Genomic DNA, 12,491 nt, shown 5'->3' with positions numbered 1-12,491 from the left:
CTTACGATGTCGGCATGTATACCTGAATTGTCGTTTTCGGTGTTGGTTTTCCTTCGATTCTGATGGGATCAACACTATCGCTGAACTGTTGACTGTCACTCACTCTCAACCATAGTTTCCTATTCATAACGAATCCTGCTCCCGTTATAGCATTTTCTGATGTTATTGATGTTACCCTATACTCGTCTGACCAGATGTATTCTTTCCATTTCATTTCACTGACCCCCGTCATATCGAGACTGAGCATTTGCATTTCCCTTTTCAGATTTTCTACCTTTCCTATCCCTTTCACATTTCTCAAATGCCACGCCCCGACTCGTTAAAATATTAGTTACAATCTGGTAAGAAATGCAGTAGGTGGTAAAAACTACCAGCCTTCTATTGTGGTGAGCGTGATAACGTGGAGAGAAAAGGGGGGAGCAAAGATGGACAGACAGCGAGAAGGAAGAAGAAAATGGGAATAGATAGACGGGCGGGGGAGTTCGAGAGCGGAACGGGGAGGGGAAAGGTAGAGAGAGAAAGGAGAGGAGGACATGGGTGTAGAAAGAATAGGGGAGGAGATTGAAAGAGGGAGGAAAAGGCAGGCAGAGAGAGTGGGATGAGCAGATGAAGAGACAGAGGGCAAGGAAGAAATGGGATGAGATATGTAAGAGGAGGAGATGGACAGAGATAGAGGAGAGGAAAAGATGGACAGGAAGTTGGGGGAGGAGGAAATGGACAGAGAGGGTCGGGAGGAGGAGATGGACAGAGTGATTGGAGGAAGAGATTGACAAATGATGTGATAAAGGATGAGACATAGAGGATGTGACTGACAGAGAGGGGATGAAGGAGGAGGTGGACAGAGAAAGGAGAAAAGGGAGATAGAGTAATAGAAGACTGGAATAGATAGATACCCAGACAATGCTGGCACACAGCTTGTTAATAACAAAGAGAAGGAGGCAAAGAATAAAATAATCAGTAAAAGTGTAAAGTGTGTGTACCATAAACTCGTAACCTAAATTAACTAGTGACACTGCTGCTAAAACTTAGTTTTAAATTTATTTGCAGTTTTATGTAGGATGACCGAATTACAGTATTAACGCGTATTTCACACCAGGGAGCTAAAGCTCCAAGTACCCGCTCTAACAGCTAAAACTGAGTGAAAATATTTTAAAATACAGAGAAGTTTCTGTTCTGTACGTATGAAGCTCATTTACCTTTACATAAACGGAGAGATTTATTTGTTGTCAAAAAGGGCATGATCATTGACAATCGCATCAAGGTGAAAGCATTTCCGAGACGTCTGAGTGTGTAAATTGTTTTCTTGCCGCCGTGGTTAAAGTACACCATGCTTGGAAAAATTGCGTTATCCAAGAGAGGCATCGAGGCAACTGTGGTGCACCACCGGCTACAGATGTCAAGAGGAACGGCGGATGCGGAGACGAGTACGAGCGAATATATGTGCAACTGCTGAGCGTCTGACCGCCCAGATGAACCAAGAGTCAACAAAACATTGTCTCCTCAACGACCGTTCAGCGGGCGTTACTGCATATAGGCCTTCGCAGCAGACGTCTGGCTCATGCACTCATGGCCGGCCGGGGTGGCCGAGCGGTTCTAGGCACTTCAGTCTGGAACCGCGCGACCGGTACGGTCGCAGGTTCGAATCCTGCCTCGGGCATGGATGTGTCTGATATCCTTAGGTTAGTTAGGTTTAAGTAGTTCTAAGTTCTAGGGGACTGATGACCTCAGATGATAAGTCCCATAGTGCTCAGAGTCATTTGAACCATGTGAACTGGAGAGAAGGCTTGCCAAAACATGAAATAAATGTTCACACACACACACACACACACACACACACACACACACACACACACACACGCACAAATGCAGGCTCCACGTTTGCAGACGAGGTGGATACATTTATAATAAAATGTTTTTTGCACTGCCGTCTTCTACGTGCACAGTTTAAGCTTCAAGCGACTCTTGGAGGCATATTGACAGACTGTCACACTCTGAAACCCCTATTGTCCCGTTAATGACTGCGTACTCAATGCGATTCACTGCTCTGCAGATTTATCCTTAGTTCCACAGCAGAGGTTGCTTTGTGTAACGATTACTATTGTCGAATTAGAACTGAGACAGGTTCCAACAAATTAAAGTCATGAGGCCGGTGCAAAATCTTTTATAATAATTTAGCGAGAGTTTCGTTGACAAGAAATATTCTAATGCAATTCTTCTACGGTTCGCTTTAGTTCCAGATCTCCTTACGTCACCCATTTGCTTCCGTGGTCAACCCTCAGGTTGCATTAAGGCAGTTTTCAATTCCTGTCGTTTCCTCGTGGTTTCAGCATTACTGCCGTATCCCATATCATCCAACATCATACACTCGCATCCATATCGGTACAGGCAATCTTTTCCTTCCACCGTCCGTTCAACCACATTTTTTAAAAAACAACTCGTATCGTAGTATTAGCGTAACAGCTCCATATCTTCGATCCGTTATGGTTCACTACGGCCTTACGCAATTATTATTCGTTCTTCATTGCAAGACTTCATTCTATTTTCGATCAATCCATCTGATCCTGTACAAGCCTATTAAAGGCTCCTTATTGTTTCACTGAGTACTTGGCGTTTTTACATCTCTACACCCGCTTTCTGTCCACCTGCTCCAACCCCCGCCACTCCACTTCCATCTCCTCATGCCACTCTCTCTGTCAATCTGCTACTCCATCTACTTCTCGCCGTCTCTGTCCTTGTCGGTCTCTCTATGCCCTTCTCTTCCTCCCTTCTTCTGTCTCTCCACGATATCACTCCCATTCACATAGAAGGCTGCTGCAGATAGAAGGCGCACATAGTATTTCTTTACAGATTGTAATTATGCGTACCTTCAAATGTGTCAAAGCTTCCGGAGGAGCTTTTTACCCGTGGTTTTCCCGTATACTCACGTGTGGCACGTATTTCAGATATATTTAATATATTTCACACTGAAGTTTCGTTTCCAAGCAGCTGATTGTTTATGATGTATTATCTCCAGAGTTATGCGCGGCGCAATGATATGATTTTGTAGTTACATTCAACGACATATGTGAAAAAGGTTTCAAATTGTGTGTAATAATTTTTGCAAGTCACTAAGTGATTTCATTCTCAAATACTGGGTGAATAAAATCCGATACAGGAGCGTCGTCGGCTACACATTTTTTAAGACCCACGTCTTTGATGGGTAGGTGGTTCTTACCCCCATAGCAATACTTGCCGGACACTAAGTGATAGGCACGCTAAGTTTGGATGAAATCGATTCAGTGGTTTAGGAGATGTGGAACATACATACGTCCATACATACGAGGGTTATTCAAATAATAATTCAACAGATTTTTTCTGAAAGCAGGTTGGTTTCATTCAGGATTACAATACACCATCTTATTTCTTACTCTTTTGGATAGGAATTCCTATTTTTCAACATAATCTGCGTGCAATGCGGCGGCCTTACGCCACCTTTCTGGGAGGGCTAGTATGCCCGCATGGTAACTGCCTACTGCTCGACTTCGGCGTCAACGTCATGCTACGAATATAACCTCGCGGGCAGCCTCATAACGCGCAAGGAGTTTCACACCGGTGGTCCTTCGTAGCTCTTTATAGCCTTCTGTTAGGCAGCGAAGTGCCCAGTGCTCACACACTTTTGTAGACGAGTGTGTCAGCACTACCAACTGCGAAGTCCAGTTGTGCAGCGAGGTGTTTGATAGTGGTCCATTGATAACCCCGAAGGAGAGTGTCCGCACGTTCCAGCACCGCTGGAGCCACAGCCGTGTGCGGCGCGCCGGAACGCAGGAGATCGCACAGATTTGCGCGACTTTGCTGCCAACGATTCAACGCGCTTTTTGTTTACTTCCAGGTCTCCGTAGACATTCTGCAGACACCTATGAACATCTGCGATACTGTGGTTTTCTAGCAAAAAAAAAAAAAATCTCAATGACAGCTCTCTGCTTGCAATGCACCTCCGTTACAGACGTCATTTTGAAGGCTACTTGCCGCGCGGTTTGAGGCGCCATGAAATGGATTGCGCGGCCCCTCCCGCCGGAGGTTCGAGTCCTCCCTCGGGCGTGGGAGTGTGTGTTGTTCTTAGGATAAGCTAATTCAAGTTAGTTTACGTGGTGTGTAAGTTTAAGGCCCGATAACCGCAGCAGTTTCGTCCCTTAGGAATTCAAACATATATGAACATTGTGAAGGATACATATAGCGCCGCCATCTGTCAGAACTTCATGAAACAACTATACGCCCTGAAATGGGAACATTCCACGATGTCACAAAAAACACATTTTTCAGCCGAAATTATCCGAGGAAAGCGAAACTGTAGCAATCCTTGTTGAACATCCCTCGTACATATGTATGAAGTCTTTCATGTTGTCCACAGGAGAGAAATTCACAGGAAAGGCAAAATTCTGAGTTCTATTCCCGGTCTGGCAAATAGTTTTAATCTGCCAGGAGGTTTGAAGAATCTGCTTAGCAATCCAGACAGTTAGTGTAGGTTGCTTCTTACAAAGAAGAAGACAGCAAACAGCCACTATTAATACTCCTATTTATTTAAGTAATCCAGACAGTGACCACTTACTGAAAGTTTTCAAATAATAAAAGATGTTTTGCTGTGTGTCAGCGTTTCCAAACTTCTGGAGGAAGCACTGGTAATACGTGCTTGAAACTTCCGTCACTGAAGAGAGCAATCCATTCGGCTACTTTGTAGCCGCCACATTTGAGGCTGGAGGAATGCTCCAGCGGTGCGGCTCCCGGGGCGGCCTAATTAAGTGAGCGGCATTAACGCCTCATTTGCGACGTTTGGCCGAGTGCCCTTTGGCGACGCCGCCACTCAAACACACGCGGCCCCCCTGAGCATACGGCGGCAGCGTAGCAGGGCAGAGCAGGGTACGCCGCCCAGCGCCGCCCCCGAGCCGTACAAAGGGCGGCCGTCCGCCTAATTGCTGTGGCGGCTCCAGTCGAGTGGGCGACACGCGTCGCCGGCCAACCGCAACAAAGCGGCCCGGCCTGGCGTACAGTAGTCTGGCCGCTCCACGCGACCGGCAGGCAGCGAGCGCCCCCAGGGGCGGCGTCCGCCGAGCGGTGATCGGCGCCAACTGCCCGACAGGTGCCGCCCTCTCCTTCACCCTGTATCCGCGCCTCGAACATAGCACCCGGTGAAGATGGTAGTCTACCAGTTCCCGGTTATATCGCTTTATTTCCACGCCATTTTAAACTCACTGTTAAAACCGCTCAGAATAATCGATTTCTGAAGTAACCGTTTTTCGGTCCGTGACACTCTCTCCTTTATTTCTCGATAACTTCTTCTTTCACCTTTCTCGATGCTCTCCGTTAAGTGATGACTGGGTGTTGTGTGATGTCCTTAGGTAGGTTTAAGTAGTTCTAAGTTCTAGGGGACTGATGACCATAGATGTTAAGTCCAATAGTGCTCAGAGCCATTTGAACCATTTTTCTCTCCGTTAATTCTATCCGGTAAGGAACCCACACCGTGCAGCAGTAGTGCAGGAGAGGACCGACAAGCGTAGTTTAGGCAATCTCTTTAGTAGATCTGTTGCATCTTCTAAGTGTTCTGCTAATAAAATGCTGTCTTTGGTTCGCCTTCCCCATAGCATTTTCTGTCTTTGTGGGAGCAGGATGCTCTGCCATATGGTTGGGTTGGGTTGTTTGGGGAAGGAGACCAGACAGCGAAGTCATCGGTCTCATCGGATTCGGGAAGGACGGTGAAGGAAGTCGGCCGTGCCCTTTGAAAGGAACCATCCTGGTGTTTGCCTGGAGCGATTTAGGGAAATTACGGAAAACCTAAATCAGGATGGCCGGACGCGGGATTGAACCGTCGTCCTCCCGAATGCGACTGCAGTGTTGCCATATGCTGTTTCGGTGTGTGTTAGTGAGTGTTTTGACACCGATAAGAATGGCTTCAGAGATATATGTTCTGTTACGTCACAAGAGACAAAAGAAGATTGTCTTGTTTTAGAGAGTTGTAAATGTATCGTTGCCCAAGTAACACGCCGATTCGTGTCATAAAATTATGTAACAAAGACGTTATAATATCTTATTTGTGTCTGATTAACTTAGTTAGAGACCATCAATAAGTGGCGACCCCGACTGATGGCGAGGAAAAAAAAAAAAAAAAAAAAAAAAAAAAAAAAAAAAAAACTGCAATGTAATTATCGGCGAATTGTCCATGGAATGCATCGCAGACCGTGTTTAGCAAAAATACTCACAACGCCGACAGGAAGTGGGCTTCACGGGCGAAATCCTGTGAGTAGTCCAGGAATCAATAAGGTAAGCGTAAACCTTCCTCCATTTTTGGTAGAAAAGCCCAATATTTGGTTTTGCAACGGAAGCAGCTAAGTTCAATTACATGCATGCCCAGTTTGAACCGAAATATGTTGAAAACATCTGGGATCTGGTAAGCAAGGGATGAAAATAATAACTATTCCCTAGCAAAAGAAAGACTCTTAACGTTTTACAAGGAAAGTCAGGAGCGTAAAATACAAAAAAAAAATCTGTTGAGTGGGATGGAACTCGGCGACGTGAAACCTAGACAGTTATTACGAAAAATGTGAAACTATGCTGGGACCAAGTTGTCGGAAAACACTTTAAAAACATTGTGGCTCGATAAACATCCTAGTAATACTCGAAGTACATTAGTGATATCGGAAGAAACGACGGACAAAAACGCGCAGATGGTTGATCGTATAGTGGAGATGCAATATGGTGAGGAGCTTCAAATTACCTCAGCCCAATCAGTTCCTCCGACATCCTTATCAGTCCAAGATCTTCTTGTAAAAATTAAAGACTTAGAAAATGAAGTTAAGACACTCCGAGAATCAAATAGATCCAGATCGCGCAGCTGAAGTAGAAACAGAAGACAGTTAAAAACAAATGGTAAATATTGTTATCATCACTTCAAATTTGGCTCACGGTGTAAACCTGAGAAGCGTGTACCACCTTGCCAATGGAAAAATAAGGAAAACAAGGAAGGGTAGAGTCAAAAGCGGCTGAGTGTTCTACCCTAGTTCCTACAGTAAGCCGTCAATATCGATTATTTGTTAAAGACAGAACTTGTGGACGATCTTATCTGGTAGATAGCGGCGCAGATTTGTCATAAATGTGTCAAAAACTGAGAAACTTGAACCCTCTACGCCGCAAATGGTTTTGAAATAAAAACTTACTGCTCAAAGCTGTTAACATGCACTTAGTTCTTAAACGTAATTTTGAATGGCCATTTACAGCAGCAGATGTATCAAAAGGAATATTGAGAGCCGATTTTCTGCATTTTTTTTGTTTACTTGTAGATCTGAAGAATAAAAAGCTGATAGATAACATAAGTAAGTTAAAAATTTCCGCGGAGGTAACAACTGTGAACGGTAACGATTCAGTAAGCTCACTCTATGCAAAATGTCAGTATTTAAAGCAGTTAGAGAAATTTCCTGAGCTAACAAAACCATCTGCAGTACTAATGGCGTTAAAGCATAAAGTACAGCATTATATCACTACTTCTAGTGGGCCACCGGTGTATAGTAAAGCTCGTATGGACCCACATAAACTGCAAATAACTAAGAAAGAATTTAAGTTTCTGTTGAATAATGGTATTACAAGTCCTTTACAATCACAATGGGCCAGTCCACTGTACCTCGTTATGAGGTCAAATGGTCAGTGGCGAGTTTGTGGGGCCGGCCACTGTGGCCGAGCGGTTCTAGGCGCGTCAGTCCGGAATCGCGCGACTGCTACGGTCGCAGGTTCGAATCCTGCCTCGGGCAAGAATGTGTGTGATGTCCTTAGGTTAGTTAGGTTTAAGTAGTTCTAAGTTCTAGGGGACTGATGACCTCGGTTGTTAAGTCCCATAGTGCTCAGAGCCATTTGAACCATTTAAGTTTGTGGGGATTGTCGTCGTCTTAACGATAGGAGTCTCCCAGACCGGTATCCAGTCAGTCGAGACGTAAAAATTTATGCTGCAGAATATGAAGATATTCTCCAAGATTGACCTACTAAAAGCGTACATCAAATTCCGTTAGCCAAGTCAGCAGTTATTAGTCCTTTTGGTTTGTATGACTTTAATTATATGCCCTTCGGGTTTCTAAATGCACCTTGCACATTTCAGAGGTTGTGAGAGAGCTGGATCTATGCTTTCCATATCTGGATGATATTTTAATAGCATCAGAATCTCCAGAACAACATATTGAGCATCTATATTTACACTTTAAGCAATTGAAACAGTGTGGTCTGGTAATAAATGTTGGAAAATCCGTATTTGGAGTGCAAAAACTGACATTCTTAGGACAATTAATCACACCTGCAGGAAAGAAGCCGGATCCAGAAAAAGTATCTACGCCGATGAACTACAAGCGATTTGAAACCGTTCGGGAACTTCGAAAATTTTTAGTAATCATCGATTTTTATCGTGGGTATTTAGAACATGCTGTAGAAAACCAAGCCTTGTTGAATGTTTACCTAAAAGGAACAACTAAAAACGACCGAAAACATATTGACTGGACAGAAGAAGCAATTGCTCAGTTCCAAAAATGTAAAGAAGATCTGGCAAATGCAACGCTTTTAAAATTTCCGGGTTTACACAGCCAACTCGCATTATTTGTGGATGCATCAGATTTTGCAGGTGGTGCTGTGTTGCAACAGTAGCAAGATGAACAATGGAAACCTACTGGATTCTTTTCCAAAAAGTTCACGATGGCACAGAAGAAGTATTCCGCATATGACAGAGAACTACTTAGTACATATATGGCTGTCAAGTATTTCCAGTATCTGTTAGAAGGTAGAGACTTTGTTATTTATACTGATCATGCCCCTTTATCATATGCATTCAAGCAGAAGAATGAGAAAGGAACGTCAATCCAATTACGTTATCTCCAATATACGAGGTGCATTCAAGTTCTATGGCCTCCGATTTTTTTTCTAATTAACTACTCACCCGAAATCGATGAAACTGGCGTTACTTCTCGACGTAATCAGCCTGCAGACGTACACATTTTTCACAACGCTGACGCCATGATTCCATGGCAGCGGCGAAGGCTTCTTTAGGAGTCTGTTTTGACCACTGGAAAATCGCTGAGGCGATAGGAGCACGGCTGGTGAATGTGCGGCCACGGAGAGTGTCTTTTATTTTTGGAAAAAGCCAAAAGTCACTAAGAGCCGGGTCAGGTGAGTAGGGAGCATGAGGAATCACTTCAAAGTTGTTATCACGAAGAAACTGTTGCGTAGCGTTAGCTCGATGTGCGGGTGCGTTGTCTTGGTGAAACAGCACAAGTGCAGCCCTTCCTGGACGTTTTTGTTGCAGTGCAGGAAGGAATTTGTTCTTCAAAACATTTTTGTAGGATGGACCTGTTACCGTAGTGCCCTTTAGAACGCAATGGGTAAGGATTACGCCCTCGCTGTCCCAGAACATGGACACCATCATTTTTTCAGCACTGGCGGTTACCCGAAATTTTTTTGGTGGCGGTGAATCTGTGTGCTTCCATTGAGCTGACTGGCGCTTTGTTTCTGTAATGAAAAATGGCATCCACGTCTCATCCATTGTCACAACCGACGAAAAGAAAGTCCCATTCATGCTGTCGTTGCGCGTCAACATTGCTTGGCAACATGCCACACAGGCAGCCACGTGGTCGTCCGTCAGAATTCGTGGCACCCACCTGGATGACACTTTTCGCATTTTCAGGTCGTCATGCAGGATTGTGTGCACAGAACCCACAGAAATGCCAACTCTGTAGGCGATCTGTTCAACAGTCATTCGGCGATCCCCCAAAACAATTCTCTCCACTTTCTCGGTCATGCCGTCAGACCGGCTTGTGCAAGCTCGAGGTTGTTTCGGTTTGTTGTCACACGATGTTCTGCCTTCATTAAAATGTCGCACCCACGAACACACTTTAGACACATCCATAACTCCATCACCACATGTCTCCTTCAACTGTCGATGAATTTCAATTGGTTTCACACCACGCAAATTCAGAAAACGAATGATTGCACGGTGTTCATGTAAGGAAAACTTCGTCATTTTAAGTATTTAAAACAGTTCTCATTCTCGCCGTTGGCTGTAAAATTCCATCTGCCGTACGGTGCTGCCATCTCTGGGACGTATTGACAATGAACGCGGCCTCATTTTAAAACAATGCGCATGTTTCTATCTCTTTCCAGTCCGGAGAAAATAATCGGAGGCCTTAGAAGTTGAATGCACCTCGTATTTGACAGTTTACAACAGAGTTGCGCCATATTTCTGGTAAAGCAAATGTTGGGGCTGTTAGCTTTCCAAGGCTTCAAGAATTGGTTCCAATTAACTATGAAGAGAGAGCCCAAGTACAAGAAAAGTACGAAGAGCTTCATCAGGTGCAATCTGGATATAATACTTCGCTTGAATTAAAATACTATTTGTCTCAGATAGAAAAGCAATTGTGGTGTGATGTCTCGACACAAGGTATTCGACCTTATATTCCTGAAAAATTCCGTTATGCTATTTTTCAACATTATCATAATTTGGCTCATCCACGTATCAGGACAACTGTAAAAATGATTAAATCAAGATGTGTCTGAATGAATATGAAAAAGAACGTTACTAATTGGTTACGAGCATGATATGCTTGTGAAAAAAAACATGTGTATTCACCAACAGGACAATTTCCCGACACTAAAAACGTTTTAAAGTAATTCATCTGGATTTCATAGAGGCAATGCCTCCTTCTGATGAATGTACGTACCGTTTAACATGCATCGATAGAGTTACGAATTGGACAGAGGTAATACCACTTCGGGATATACAAGCAGAAGCTGTAGCTCAAGCTTCCTTCAATTGTTGAATTACTAGATCTGGCACACCTTATCAAATAGTAACCGATCGCGGAAGACAATTTAATTCTGAGCTATTTCAACACTATCAAAAATATGTGGTTGTAATGAAACTGAAACTACTGCATATCATCCTCAATCCAATGGAAAAACAGAAAGATTTCATCGCACACTTAAAGAAGCAATCTATTCACATTCAACTACGAAATGGACTCAAACAATACCAATAATCCTTCTTGGCCTTAGTTGCTCAATCAGAGAAAACACGAATGTTACGATAGCAGAAATGGTTTATGGTTCACCCCACAGGATACCTGGTGATTCTTTTCAAGAAGACGGAACAAAAAGGGATTCAGTCTTACCCCAATTTGTTTCACAACTAAAACAATATATGAACCGGCTGAAACCTGTGCATATAGCTCACAAAGTAAAACAGACATCATTTGTATACAAGGACCTCAACACGTCAAACACGTATTTGTAAGTTTTGACAGAGTTAAAAAGTCCTTAGAACCTCCATATGAAGGCTCATACGAAATCGTGGAAAGAGCACCAAAATATTTTGGTCTCAGAATGAAGGACCAAGTAAAAAACATTTCCACCGACCGATTGAAACCTGCATATTTGCTAAACGAAGACTGTTAAATTGCCGGAAGATACTCCAGTTTCACCACCACCACAACCTGAAGGTAAAAAACCACGAACATCAAGATCGGGTCGCGTAATTCGATTTCCTACAAGACTAGTGGAAGAGTGATTTGTGACCGTCTTACTGAGAAGGGGGAGATGTGGGAGCAGGTTGCTCTGCCGTACGGCGTTTCGGTGTGTGTTAGTGAGCGTTTTGACATCGATAAGGTTGTCTTCAGGGATATATGTTCTGTGACGTCACAAGAGACACAAGAAGATTGTCTTGTCTTACAGAGTTGTAAATCTATCGTCGCCTAAGTAACACGCCGATCCATGTCTTATAAAATTATATAATAAAAAAGTTATAAGTTGTTATTTGTGTGCGTTTACCTTAGACACCACCAATATCTTCTTTCCAATTTAAGTTATTCGTAATTGTAATTCGTAGGTATCTTGTTGAATTTACGACCTGTAGAGTTGACTGAATTATCGTGTAACCCAAGTTTAACGGATTACTTTCGGCACTCACGTGGAAGACATCACACTTTTCATTATCTAAGGTCAGTTGCCAGTTTTAGCACCATAGAGATATCTTTTGTAAGTCATGTTGCAATTTGTTTCCATCTACTGACGACTTTACAAGTCTGTAAATAGCAGCAGCATCCGCAGATGACCTAAGACTGCTGCTCAGATTGTCTCCGAATTCGTTTATATAGATAAGGAACAGCAGAGGGCCTTTAACAGTACATTAGGGGGACGCCAGAAATCACGTCGGTTTTCCGTCAGTTGCTATGAACAGGGACCTCTCTTACAGTTACGAATCCAGTCTTATAACTGAGACGATATTCCATAAGTAAGCAATTTGATAAAAAGCCGCTTTCGAGATACTGTTCAAAAGCCTTCTGGACATCTAGAAATTCGGAATCAATTTGAAATCCTTTGTCGATAGCAGTCTACACTTCGTGTGAGTAAAGAGCTAATTGTGTTTGACAAGAAGGATATTTTCTAAATCGAACATAGACTGAAAATTCTGATTCTTCAGTTTCAGGACACACAGAATC

This window comes from Schistocerca nitens, chromosome 1 (genome assembly GCF_023898315.1).
Source record: "Schistocerca nitens isolate TAMUIC-IGC-003100 chromosome 1, iqSchNite1.1, whole genome shotgun sequence".
NCBI lineage: Eukaryota > Metazoa > Arthropoda > Insecta > Orthoptera > Acrididae > Schistocerca > Schistocerca nitens.
This window is presented reverse-complemented; position numbering follows the sequence as displayed.